Below are 13,408 nucleotides of genomic sequence, written 5' to 3'. Positions count from 1 at the left end.
ATCTTTTTTTTTTCCCACTTGACCAGGAAATTACATCTTTCTTGTGGTGTAATAAACGAGCTAGCATCAAGAGGTCAACTCTTCAGCTTCCTAAAGCTCTTGGAGGTCTAGCCTTACCGGATTTCAGTAGATACGACTGGGCTAGTAATATCAACAAAATACCGTATTGGCCCGAATATAAGACGGTGTTTTTTGCATTGAAATAAGATAATAAAAAGTGGGGTCGTCTTACATTCGCGGTCTAGAGATTATACCCATTCACGACGCTTGATGGCGCCAGATATCATTGAAGCGAATGCTGAACTTGACTCCGCAGGCCAAAGCAACCCCTGTCACATGAGGATGACGTGCTATGGGAGGAGCCAGAGGATGGGATTAATGGTGTGCGACACTGAGCACAGCGAGGCAGATAATTGTTAGTGAGGAGTAATGTTCTGTCATGATATATCTCAGCTACTCTCAAGTTAAACCAGTTTGCATTGTTTTATTGCAATGTTTTTAGATTTGTTTCAAGACTACAGTTACAGTTAGACTTCACTTTGATGGTTAATGCAGTTATTGCAATTTTGTTGTTTGATCACAATAGATTGGTTTATTTACATTTCAAAAACCAGAAGCCATTCATTTACGAATGTAATTGCACTTTAGTTTACATATTTAAATGTTCAGATTTGAATGAGGCAAAATAGCATGCCCTTTCTCTCAAATATATTGTTATAATCATTTGTTTCAGATGTACTGTAATTATTTTCTGTATAAAAATTAATTTGGTGTTCAAAAAAACTTTTTTTCAAACTTGAGTCTTGAAAAAGAGGGGGTCGTCTAATAATCAGGGCCGTCTTATATTCGGGCTAATACGGTACTTTTTTGGAATGTTGAGGTCACTCCCGATGACTGCCCTCATTGGGCCAACATGGAACTGTCCTCCTCATCAATCTCACTATGGTCAATAGTCTGCTCTCAGTTGCCTCTTTCATTCAAGCGAGTATCACATAACTCTGTGGTACTTGAAACACTGAAGATTTGGAGCCAATTCAGAAGACAATTTGGTCTACATTGTGGGTCTAGGCTCGCACCTGTTTACCGGAACTGATAGAATAATTGTTCGTAGCGTATACCATATTTACTCTTATAATTATTCTAAGGTATTTTCTCAGCATTATAAACTTGTTTTAATCGTGTAAGTCGAAGTTGCTTGTGAGGAAAGTGGAATGTGAGTAGGACACAGCCGCAAAATAGGAACAATGCTCTTATCGAAGTGCATCCCGTGGTAAGACGCTGAGTCCTTGGGACAGAATAAAACAGTAACAATGGACTGTGCAAATGTAAGAGAAACAGAGGGAAATGTAAGACAGTGAGTCTATAAAACTGTAAGACAGAGTTAGTCTATAAAACTGTAAAACAGAGTCTGTCTTTCAAACTGTAAGACAGAGTTAGTCTATAAAACTGTAAGACAGAGTTAGTCTATAAAACTGTAAGACAGAGTTAGTCTATAAAACTGTGAGACAGAGTAAGTCTTTAAAACTGTGTAAGCCTTGAGAATACTAGTCAATGTCAAGGTAAAAGACAGAGTAAGTCTATAAAACTGTAAGGGCGGCGGTGTCCTTTACGTACTTAAACTCTGTGAAAAAAATGCTGCTAAAAGTGTGACTGTGTAAACTGTGTGAGTGGATATAAACAGGATTATAAGTGACAACTTTGTGTGGACGCAATAGGCAAGAATCCTCCGCCACTTGTGGTAGAAGCTTGAGGATTGCCACACACTGTGTTGATTGTCACCCTGTTTTAAGGTAAAAGTCAGTGTATGACACCCTAAGTGTCATAAAACTGACTCTTCATCAAAAGAATGGGGGAAAACTAACAGTAAAATCGGTGATAAAAGTGATCCTAAACAAAACCTCGCATGCAAAGATTGGACATTTGTGGAGCGTCACTGTCCTTCCAAAATACAACACTTAAACCTTTGGATAACAAAATATGACTTTGCTGGCCATCTTAAAAAAGAAAATAACAATAATAATAATAATAATAATAATAACAATAAAGGATCGCGAAGGCCTGTGTACACTTAAATTCTGGGTGTGTGTATGTTTGTGCAAATCGGTTGTGAAACCCTGTGTGAAGTGTGTAAGTGAACAGAGTGATTGCGAATTAAAATACCACTAGGTATTTTATTCCATATAATGTAGTAGGATAATGAACAGCAGACTGGTGTGGATGCAGAAGCAAGAATTCTCCACCTGAAAAGGTTGTAGTGAGAATAACCACAACAGGAAATTTGAATTGCTGTCCAACTGATAAAAATCCAGTTTTTAGAGCACCCTAGGTGTTAGCAAGCTGGACCAAATTGTCTAAACAATGGGGAAAATAGGTAGTAAATTCAAATCATAAAATGCAATGTAAGGATTGGAAGTTTGTTGAAAAACAGGATCCTGATACGATCCAATATTTAGACGCATCGATAGCTGAACACGTTTTTAATGGTTAAGTTAATTACACATCAAGTAGTTGTGTTACAGGAATCAATCATATAGCAGAAGCGTTTAATGGGACAAAAAGTAAGAAACGAAGATAATGTGACTTGAGCGGCGGCGCAGACATCAGGGAGGGGCACATGAGCCCTCTGCTCCTCTCTTGTCTGACCCTGCGACAAGGCGAAAAAAATCTTGTTCATTATTATAACATTTGGCTGAAGAAGCACACAAAGTAAGCAAAAATAAACTAAGAATGTAGAAACAACAAGTCAAATATTTGGGACGCAATCTTAGTGCTGGAAGTATAATTGTAGTGGGGAATAGAAAAAAACAAAAACAAAATACAATCCTCCAGGCTCCAATTTGTTTTTAGGTCAAACAAATTGGTTCTGAATCCGGTTTCCAAATTATGCAAGAATCATTGGTGAAAAAATGTAATAGTGAAGACCTCAAATGACATCAACTTTAAGGTAGACCAATGAAGCAGGAAAGTTTTTTGTGAAATAAAGCACAGCATTATCTTAAATTATGGTGACCCCTTATTCAGTTGATAGATTGTAAAGGTCATTTTTCGACCTCAGTTTTGGTGCGGCAAGATAAGAGACAAAACAAAACTATATTTTCTTTCAAATTGGACGGTGCATTACCGCACTGTGGAAGAGCAGTTATTGCAGCATCCATTGCTGTACAAACAAGGGCAGCAATGGATGGGTGCCTCAGTTTCCAGTTGTTGTTTTTTAAGTACAACCATAGTTTTGTTCCATCCCCTGATTTTGAGTGCCACGTGCAGTCTCTGCACTGTTTTAACAAACGACCATGATCTTTTTATCACTAGCGAGACATTTACCTTGTATGTATTGAGACAACATCTAACTAAAGAGACACACGATGTTAAACGCAGCCACATTGCTACTACTTCCTGAGGATGGAGGAAGACATGATTGCCACACTGTAAACACAAACATTCATATTACTCAGAAGTATTGTGTTGAACTAACTCACTTTTTGATAATATGTTCTAAACACTCATTTTAATTAAGTTGTTAGTAATTCCTGACGAATAAATTAATTTACTCCGTTGTCTTGAGTTTATTTGTCTTAAATGAAATATTTAGAACTTCTGGATTTGTTTTATGGTGAAATGCAATCTATCCCATTGGAACTTTTTATTGTTTTCCTGTTACAAAAACATTTATTGCATGCAATAGCTGATATATCCTTGTTGGCATACCGTTTTTTAAATATAAAATCCATCCATCCATTCATTATCAGGAAGTAAATGAGGTACATATCATATAAAGCTAAACCTACGAAGCTAACAAGCCTAATCATGAAAAATCTAACACATGAATCAGTATATACATCATTCTTCTTACATTACCCTCTGTTTTTCTTACATTTGCACAGTCCATTGTTATTGTTTTATTCTGTCCCAAGGACTCAGCGTCTTACCACGGGATGCTCTTCGATAAGAGCATCGTTCCTATTTTGCGGCTGCGTCCTACTCACATTCTACTTTCTTCACAAGCAGTTGAAGTGACTTACACGATTAAAACAAGTTTATGCTGAAAAAATACCTTAGAATAATAAGAGTAAATATGGTATAAACTACAAACAATTATTCTATCAGGAACCATTTGTTTATCCCATCCTGTTCTGACCAAGCTTTTGAATCCTGGTCAAACTGTGGTCTGAACACCCTTGACAGCCTTTACATTGACAGCGTATTTCCTTCGTTTTCTGACCTTTTAAAAAAAATGTATGCTCCCTCGCTCCCATTTATTTTATTATTTCCAAATTCTGCATTTTGTCCAAAACCAATTCCCTCACTTCTCGAATCGTCCCCCCGAGACCGCGATGGATTCTATCCTAATACACAAAGCAACACAAAAATCTTTAATTGCAACATTGTATTATTCAATTTTTAACATTAATCCAACCTCCCTTAATCAATTCAGGTATGTCTGGGGCCAGGACCTTAATATCACAATCACTGACAAACAATGGGACCTAGTGCTTAATCTTGTACATTCCTCATCAATGTGTGCAAGGCACCAACTTCTACAATGCAAGATCTTACACAGAAGCCATCTCACCAATGCAAGATTGTCAAAAATCTTTCCGGACAGATCTGAAACTTGTAGTAGATGTAACCTCTCGCCGGCCAATCACATGCACATGTTCTGGTCATGTCCCAAACTTCATGACTTCTGGCACGCTATCTTCAACACGTTGGGGAACGTCCTGGGTACTACAGTAAACCCTGACCCACTTACTGCCCTTTTCGGAATGCCTCCGCCACTCCTTCCGTCCAAGAACACTCAAACTATTATTTCTTTCACTACTCTGCTTGCGAGGAAACTCATTCTACTTAAGTGGACTCACTCGTCCCCACCTACTCATAATAGGTGGATTCAGGAAATTTTACAATGTGTGAGGCTTGAGAAGATCAGATTTTCCCTCAAAGGTTCCCTCCAGGCCTTTCACAAAAGCAGGCAGCCCTTCTTGCTTCATATAGATACCCTGCAGATTGATGCGGAGAGCCATTGAGTTGCTTGTTTTTTCATTTTTACAAGTTCCCCCTAGTTCATTTATCTTAGGATATTTGTTTAATACCATTATTGTTATTCAACTCTTTTTCAGCTGTAGTTTTTTTTTAACCCATTTTATTTATTTAACTTGTCCTAATTTATTTATTTTTTTTTTTTTTCAAGTGTGTGGTGTTAATGTGTGGTTGAGTGTGTTGTTCGGGTACAGCACATATGTTAAAGTCAAGGCCCGCGGGCCACATCCAGCCCGCGAGAAAGTTTTTTACGGCCCCTGGGATGATATTGCTTTATTATTAGATCCGGCCCGCAGCAAGCCGGTGAGGGTAGCAGATCTGATCGGGTCATTCGCGCCTGCCGAAGACGTCACGCTTTAAAATATATTGTAGCGACTTCAAAAAACATGCCGTCAGACGTAGTTTAATTATCATGTTTTTATTAGTCCAACCAACTAATAAGGGCCGCAGCTGAAGCCAATACAGTACGACAACCGTTCAGTTAAAAAAGAGCAACAGCTCTCCTGTTCGTCCTCCGCTACTCTCGCTCGCATGCCCTACCATCCAGCGAGCCGCACGATGCATTCATTAACCATGGAATCAAAACGACTTGGCAAGACACAAATTCGAACACAACAGATAACCCAATTCGTGACACTATTTCTGTAATATATTTCTTTGCATCAATGTTGGCCACCCCATGGCTGTTCTACATGCTGACTGAAGACTTTACATCACTTTCGTGGCTTTCAAAATCGAATTGTGGTGAAGAGTTATTTGGAGTTAAACATACGTTATTCGAAATACTTAATGTTAGAAATCTCACGTTTTATTATTAGTAATATTTGGCATTTGATAAATTCATTGAGTTTTGACGTAGTGCTGAGATGTCCCACACTGTGAGCAGGCATGGAACGCAATTCGAGCGCTAAGTGTTGATAGTGAGTGATTTTTTTTTCCTCTTTCCTCCTTCGACACAGCTCGCAGTTTGTTCGTGCCAGCAAACTCAGTAGTTACAGACGTGTTTCACCACGTTTGTTGTTGTGTCATGTCATGTCATGTCATCTTCCAAACCGCTTATTCTATATAGGGTCGCGGGGAGTTGCTGGAGCCTATCCCAGCCGTCAATGGGCGAAGGCAGACTACACCCCGAACTGGTCGCCAGCCAGTCGCAGGGCACACATAGACACTGTCACTGAGCGGGAATCAATCCCACGCTGCCCGCACACAACTCAGGCGTGTGTACCACTACACTATCAGCGGACTTGTTGTTGTGTGTAAATGTTAAAAGGTGAATTTAATAATTTAAGTTCGTGTCAGGTAACTGCTGTACATAATAGCCTAGATAGCTGTGTGGTGTAGAGAAAATAACCTTCTCCTGAACACACCCAAAACAAAGGAGCTCATCATTGACTTCAGGAAAAACAAATCGGATGTTCAGCCCATTCTCATTTGTGGGAACTGTGTGGAAAGGGTTAGTGACTTCTGCTCCCTGGGAGTCCACATTGAGGAGAAGCTGACCTGGAATAAGAACACTGCACAGGTGGCTAAGAAGGCACAAAAAAGACTCCACTTCCTGAGAATCCTGAGGAAGAACAACATCAGCCAGAGACTGCTTGTGTCTTTTTACCGCTCTACCATGGAGCGCATCCTCACCTGTCTGTGCACATGGTTTTCCAGCTGCACAGCGGCAAACAGGAAGGAACTCCAGAGGGTCACCAAAACGGCTGAGAAGGTCATTGGGTGCCCGCTGCCGACATTAGAAGAGCTTCACAGGTCTTACTGCCTCAGGAGAGCCAGGGCCATATTGAATGACTCCTACCACCCAGGCGGGCCATTGCCTGTTCGTGTTACTTCCATCGGGCAGACGGTACAGTTCCATAAAAACGAGGACCAATAGACTGAAAAACAGCTTTTTTCCAACTGCGTTGAGCCCTAAACAATCACTCTGTGTAACACGTGAAATATGCTAATGCCACAAGCTCCAGTTTTCAATATGCATATATCTCACAGTAACCTCACAACATGCAATATTTAACTCAGTTGAACTTAATATCTGCTCAGTCTGTGTTCTGTAATGTGCCTTTTTTATTTTTAACAGTGAAAACTTGATTCTTTTATTTATTTATGTGTGGGTGTACATGTATACATGGTACATGTATGTATGTGTTTATGTACATGCATATGTGTGTGCATATGTATGTGCATGTATGCAGATGTGTTTTTAGTCTTTGCACTGAAAGGGCGTGCACTTTACATTTCGTTGCACTTGTAATGACAATAAATTTGAATTTGAATCTAGATATGTTCTCGTGAGTGATGTCACGTTGATGAACACTAATTAGTTATTTTGGCTCATATGCTAACTATTCTAGTGATGAAACGTGTGAAGGTGTATTGTATGTATTGTTTGTCTGATTAATTTCTTAATACAGTGAATTGTAATGTTTAGGCATAGTTAACAAATGGATATGCATTTGATGATGTTGCTAGGTTATTCTTTGTGTTGTTGCAGACCACAATAAATAGACGTGTCAAGTGGAATACGGGCCTGTGTTTTCTGACAGGATCACCCACATTCATACCTTGCCACTCTAAAATAGGGTCAGCTGGAGACATCATATCAATCATATAATCCTCTCCGTTTTACTTCACATTATGCACAGTTCATACAATCTTGCAGCCCGAGTCAACCAGAAAATTGTTTCCAGTTTGGCAGGAGACACGCAAACGGAAGTGACGTACGAGCTACCTCGCACAAGTAGCAGTATTGTACTTTATCTTATTTTTTATTCAGTAACTCCGACGGTAAAAACACAACAGCCAGGGGGGTGACAAACAGACTCAAAGAAATATAATCCAGATATATAAAACGTGACATCATCAGCAGGTGCGAAGGACCCGATCCAATCTGGACATTTAAAAAAAATTCAATGAACCTTCTATCAGTCCGGCCCTCGGCTTGTCGCAAAATTTTGTATTAGGCCCTCCTCCGTCCATTTGACTTTGACAGTATGACAATTTATTTTTTATTTTCTTTAACTCTGATGGAGACATACTTGAACCTGTTGAAAAGTTTTTTTGGGTTTTTTTTTTTAGTATCTCCTGATCGATTGTACCCATCTCATAACTGAAAAATGTCAATAAAAATATTTGACAAAAAAATTCCACCATTCATTCCCATTGCCATATTGAACAATTCACATTTACATCATTCCAATTTGAATCTCATTCAACTCATATTGGTCAAGCTTTTCAACACAACCCAAATTCCTATTTCCCACACATTCAACTCTTAAACCCTTAAAAAAACCCACAAAAATTATTCACCATTCATTTCCATTGGCACATTCAACTTTTCACATTTACACCATTCCAATTTCCACAAATTTCAAGTCATTCAACTCATTCAGCTCACATTAAGCTTTTCAACCCCCCCAAAATTCCTACTTCCCACACATTCAACTCATTCACCCTTAAAAAGCCACACAATTTCACCATTCATTTCCAGTGGACCCGTGTTATTGCTCCTTGGTCTCCCCGCCATCTTGGCTAGACTGGTGATACTCACCCCGAGGTCTCCCCAGTGCGGCGGCCATCTTGGGCAGGGACATTAGCTAGACTGGGGATACTCACCCCGAGGTCTCTCCAAGTGCGGTGGCCATCTTGAACAGGAACATTAGCTAGACTGGGGATACTCACCCCGAGGTCTCTCCAGTGCGGCGGCCATCTTGGACAAAGACATTAGCTAGAATGGGGATACTCACCCCGAGGCGGCCATTTTGGGCATGTTATTGAAAAATATTGAGACACCCTGAATTTTCATCCTCAGGTGTCCCTAATGAACTGGCCATGCTGTTCAAAAGTATTGGGACACCTCGATTTTTCATCCCCGGGAGTCCCTAATGAAGCGGCCATGTTGTTCAAAAGTATTGGGACACTCAGAATTTTCATCCCCAGGTGTCCCTAATGAAGCGGCCATGTTGTTCAAAAGTATTGGGCCACCCAGAATTTTCATCCCCAGGTGTCCCTAATGAAGGGCCATGTTGTTCAAAAGTATTGGGACACCCAGAATTGTCATCCCCAGGTGTGCCTAATGAAGCGGCCATCTTGTTCAAAAGTATTGGGACACCCAGAATTCTAATTCCCAGGTGTCCCTAATGAAGCGGCGATATTATTCAAAAGTATTGGAACACCCCAATTTTTCATCCCCAGGTGCCCCTAATGAAGTGGCCATTTTGTTCAAAAATATCGGGACACCCCGATTTCTCAATCGCAGGTTCTGTCCTTCCCGAGATTCCTTGTTTCCTTCTTTCCTTGCTCCTAGTGTCCTTTCTTCCTCGTTTCTTCGCCTCATCCTTTCCTTCCTACTATTTTGTATTCTTACTTTGTTTTCTTTCTTGCTTGTTATCCTTGGTATCTTGGTTTCTTGCTTCCTCCCTTCCTTACAATCAATCAATCACATTTTATTTATATAGCACTTTTCATACATAAAAATGCAACTCAAAGTGCTTTAAAACATTCAAAGCAAAACATAGAATTATCTTCAATCAAAAGAAAAGATAAATTATTTAAAAGTTGTTGAAAGCCAAACTAAAAAGGTGTGTCTTGAGCTTCCTCTTAAAAATATCAACAGTCTCTGCAGACCTGACATCCTCTGGCAGGCTATTCCAAAGGTGAGGACCAAAATGGCTGAATGCAGCCTCGCCATGCATTTTGGTCCTCACCCTTGGAATAAATAAAAGGCCGGCGCCAGAGGACCTCAGGATCCGCGAGGGCTGGTATGATAAAAGCAAATCAGATAAATAAGATGGCCCAAGACCATTAACACATTTATAAACTAATAAAAGTACTTTAAAATCGATCCTGAAACACACAGGGAGCCAATGCAGCAATTTCAAAACTGGCGTAATGTGCTCCCGCCCTCTGGTTCTCGTCAGCACCCGAGCGGCTGAATTCTGCAGTAGTTGCAGTGGTGAAATGCTCTTTTTCGGGAGGCCAGAGAGCAGGGCATTACAGTAATCTAAACGACAGGAAATAAAGGCATGCATCAGCACTTCCGTGTTAGCCTGAGAGAGAAACGGGCGGACTCTGGCGATATTCTTAAGGTGATAAAAACCAATCTTGGTTACATTTTTAATATGAGGAATAAAACTGAGCTCAGAGTCAAAAATGACGCCAAGGTTCTTCACACAGTGTGAGGGATTAAAAATGTGTAGTTTTGGTAAAAGCTTCTCTCTCTGACCTTCGGGACCGATAACTAAGACCTCAGTCTTGTCCTCATTGAGCTGTAGGAAATTATCTGCCATCCATGACTTGATATCTAAAATGCAATTTAAAAGGGTATCAATGGGTCCTGTGTCATCAGGAGACACGGCAATATACAGCTGCGTGTCATCAGCATAGCTGTGAAAGCTGATGCCGTGTCCCCTGATGACATCCCCGAGGGGAAGCATATAAAGATTAAAAAGTAGGGGGCCTAAAATCGAACCTTGAGGAACCCCACATTTAATTTCATGAGTTTTAGAGGAACAAGTATCCATACTTACAAAGAAATATCGGTCTGTGAGATAGGAATAAAACCAGTCAAAAACAGTACCAGAGATGCCCACTAGATTTTTAAGTCTATTTAATAAAATTTGGTGATCTACTGTATCAAAAGCAGCGCTTAGATCCAGTAGCACCAAGACTGTGAGTTTTCTCACGTCTGCAGTGCACCTAATATCATTTAAGATCCTTAAAAGAGCAGTCTCCGTACTGTGGTTCATCCTAAAACCAGATTGATATTTCTCCAAAATATTATTTGTATTTAAAAAATGATTCAACTGGATGAAAACCAGTTTTTCTAAAATCTTACTTAAAAACGGTAAGTTGGATACGGGTCTGTAGTTATTAAAAACGCTCGGGTCAGAACCGCTCTTCTTCAGAAGGGGCTTCACCACCGCCGTTTTAAAGGCAGCTGGGAAGACGCCTGTCTGAAGAGAGCAATTGACTATATTTAAAATTTGTTCTTCAAAAAATCCATAAAATGTCTTAAAAAGAAATGTGGGAATTGGATCCAAAAGGCAGGTTGTTGGGTTTACCTGGGAGAAAACTCGAACAAGTGTCCTTGCATCAACCAGGGCAAAACTTTCCAGTGTTTCCTCATGTAAATATGATTGTCCGGGTTTATTAAAACTTGTGTTTTGACGGGCTAAAAGACTGGATCTTATGTCATCGATTTTACTTCTGAAGTGGTCTGCAAAGTCCTCACAGAGAGCATCTGTTGGTCTCTGTGGGGACTTATTAAAATCAGAACTAGTTAAAAGTTCCATCATTCTTTGTTTTCCTTTTTTTTTCCCCTGACCTTCTTTTATTGCTTCCTTACTTCCTCTTTTCTTGTTTCCCTTCGGATTGTTTTCAACGTCATTCAACTTCATTCCAACGCATTCTGAGGTTTCCATACAGCTTCCTTCGCCTTCACACGCTATTTCTCCAGGAATTGCATTCTCTAGTTGTATGTATTTTTTTCATCGCAAAAAGTGTATATATTCCATATGTCTTTAACTACTTAGATGTGTCATAGTCATAGGCTGTTACTGCTGAGTGTTTTAAGATTTCAGTGTGTTAATAACTTACAAAATTAAGAGATCTTTATTGTCAGTGTATTTTCTATTCTGGTGTAATTTCTTAGAATATCACCCGAATAGTTCACTTTTATTTTATTTTTCTAAAGAATAGACCGTTTACTTGTCATCTTTTCAAAATAAACATTCTAAAAAATATATATATTTTTTGGTCCCGAAAATATACCGAACAGAAGTTTTCCAAGAAACCGAACCGAAATGTGATGTAGCGTACCGTTACACCCCTAATACACATACATACAGGATATATATGCATATATATATATATATATATATATATATATATATATATATATATGCATATATATACATATTATATATACATATTATATATATATATACATATTATATATACATATTATATATATATATACATATTATATATATACATATTATATATATATATATATATACATATATATATATATATATATATATATATATATATATATATATATATATACATATATATATATATTAGTTATATATATATTAGGTCTGTCAATTTAGCGCGTTATTCTCTGCGTTAATCAAACCCCCTTTTGACGCCGTCATCTTTTTTGATCGTGTGATTAAGGTTTCCATTGCAATAAAGGCTGCTGGTCACCATGATCTATACATCCATCCATCCATCCCTTATCTATACTATTTTCAAAAAAGCTTTAGAATAGAGGAGGCGATACATCTGCTTCAAAATATTGACGATGAGGATGAATTGCTCAGCTGACCCATGCATGGCTGAGTCCTCATGCCCCGCGGTGATAGACGCGACGTACGCATGGATAGTGTGACGCTTGAAAGTTGTTCTTCCTTATCTTCGGAGGCCCTAGTATGGCGGGTTACAAGATAGGGTTATGCATTTCTTCTGGCATCTTCATTGCTAAAGAGAACCAACACGACAGGACAGTGTTTTGTTGAGTCTTGTGAGTTAGACGTGAATAGTCTCGCACTAATTCACCTCTCTCTCTCGTTTCTTCTTAGCGCCGTACCAAACCAAATCAAAAAGGAATAAATACTTAAGCACAATATACATAAAAAAATATATACTCACAAAACAATATTGCAGAAATTTAGAAAAATAATAAATACAAAATAATATGCTGTTTGCTCCAAAGCAGCTGTATTTTATAACAGCAGGATCCATGCAGCGAGATCGAGAGCCGCAAGGGACAATCTGAGCGGTACACCACCTGTTTCTCATTCAGTTATCTGACACAATTTACATTAAAATATACCGACAACAATTTTTTAATAAACAAAATACCTTTATAAGACACTGGAACAGCGAGTAATAATCTTTTTAGTCAACGAAGTCATTGCTAGAGCGCAATAAAAAGTGACATCCGTAAAAATGACTCCTCTTGTATACGTATAATTCGAAATCCAAGCGGCACTTGCGCAACAAGTCGCTCTCAAGACGAAATAAACATATCTGTCAGAACCACAATGTAAATGATTGTGTGTGTGTGTGGGTGCGTGCGTGCGCTCGTGTAGGTGTGTGTGTTTGAAAGGGCTGAGGGACTGATTGTGTGATTTGAATCCAATGTTTGTTTTTTCAATTGAAGAGGGAAGTCAACCCAAACATTTTTTTTCAAGAATATGTTCTATGCAGGCCCCCTAGTTGAAACAAGGCATTCTGATTAAGACTGTGTTTGTGGAATATGATGAGTCAAGCAGCAAAATCTAGCCATCTCAGGGGTCGGCCATTTTATCACTTCTGTCGACTGAAAATGACAACACAGATGCGCTGAGGGCTCAAATAACGA

The 13,408-nt window shown here is 39.1% G+C and overlaps 1 protein-coding gene across 2 annotated transcripts in view; it reads right to left on the bottom strand.

Moving 5' to 3' along the window:
* Positions 1 to 13,408, bottom strand: part of syne3 (spectrin repeat containing, nuclear envelope family member 3) — a 209,222-nt gene that overhangs the window by 115,610 nt on the left and 80,204 nt on the right. The gene's annotated exons all lie outside the window — the stretch shown is intronic.

This window comes from Filicampus tigris, chromosome 13 (genome assembly GCF_054856515.1).
Source record: "Filicampus tigris isolate MCC_2025a chromosome 13, RoL_Ftig_1.0, whole genome shotgun sequence".
Lineage (NCBI taxonomy): Eukaryota > Metazoa > Chordata > Actinopteri > Syngnathiformes > Syngnathidae > Filicampus > Filicampus tigris.
This window is presented reverse-complemented; position numbering and strand designations above follow the sequence as displayed.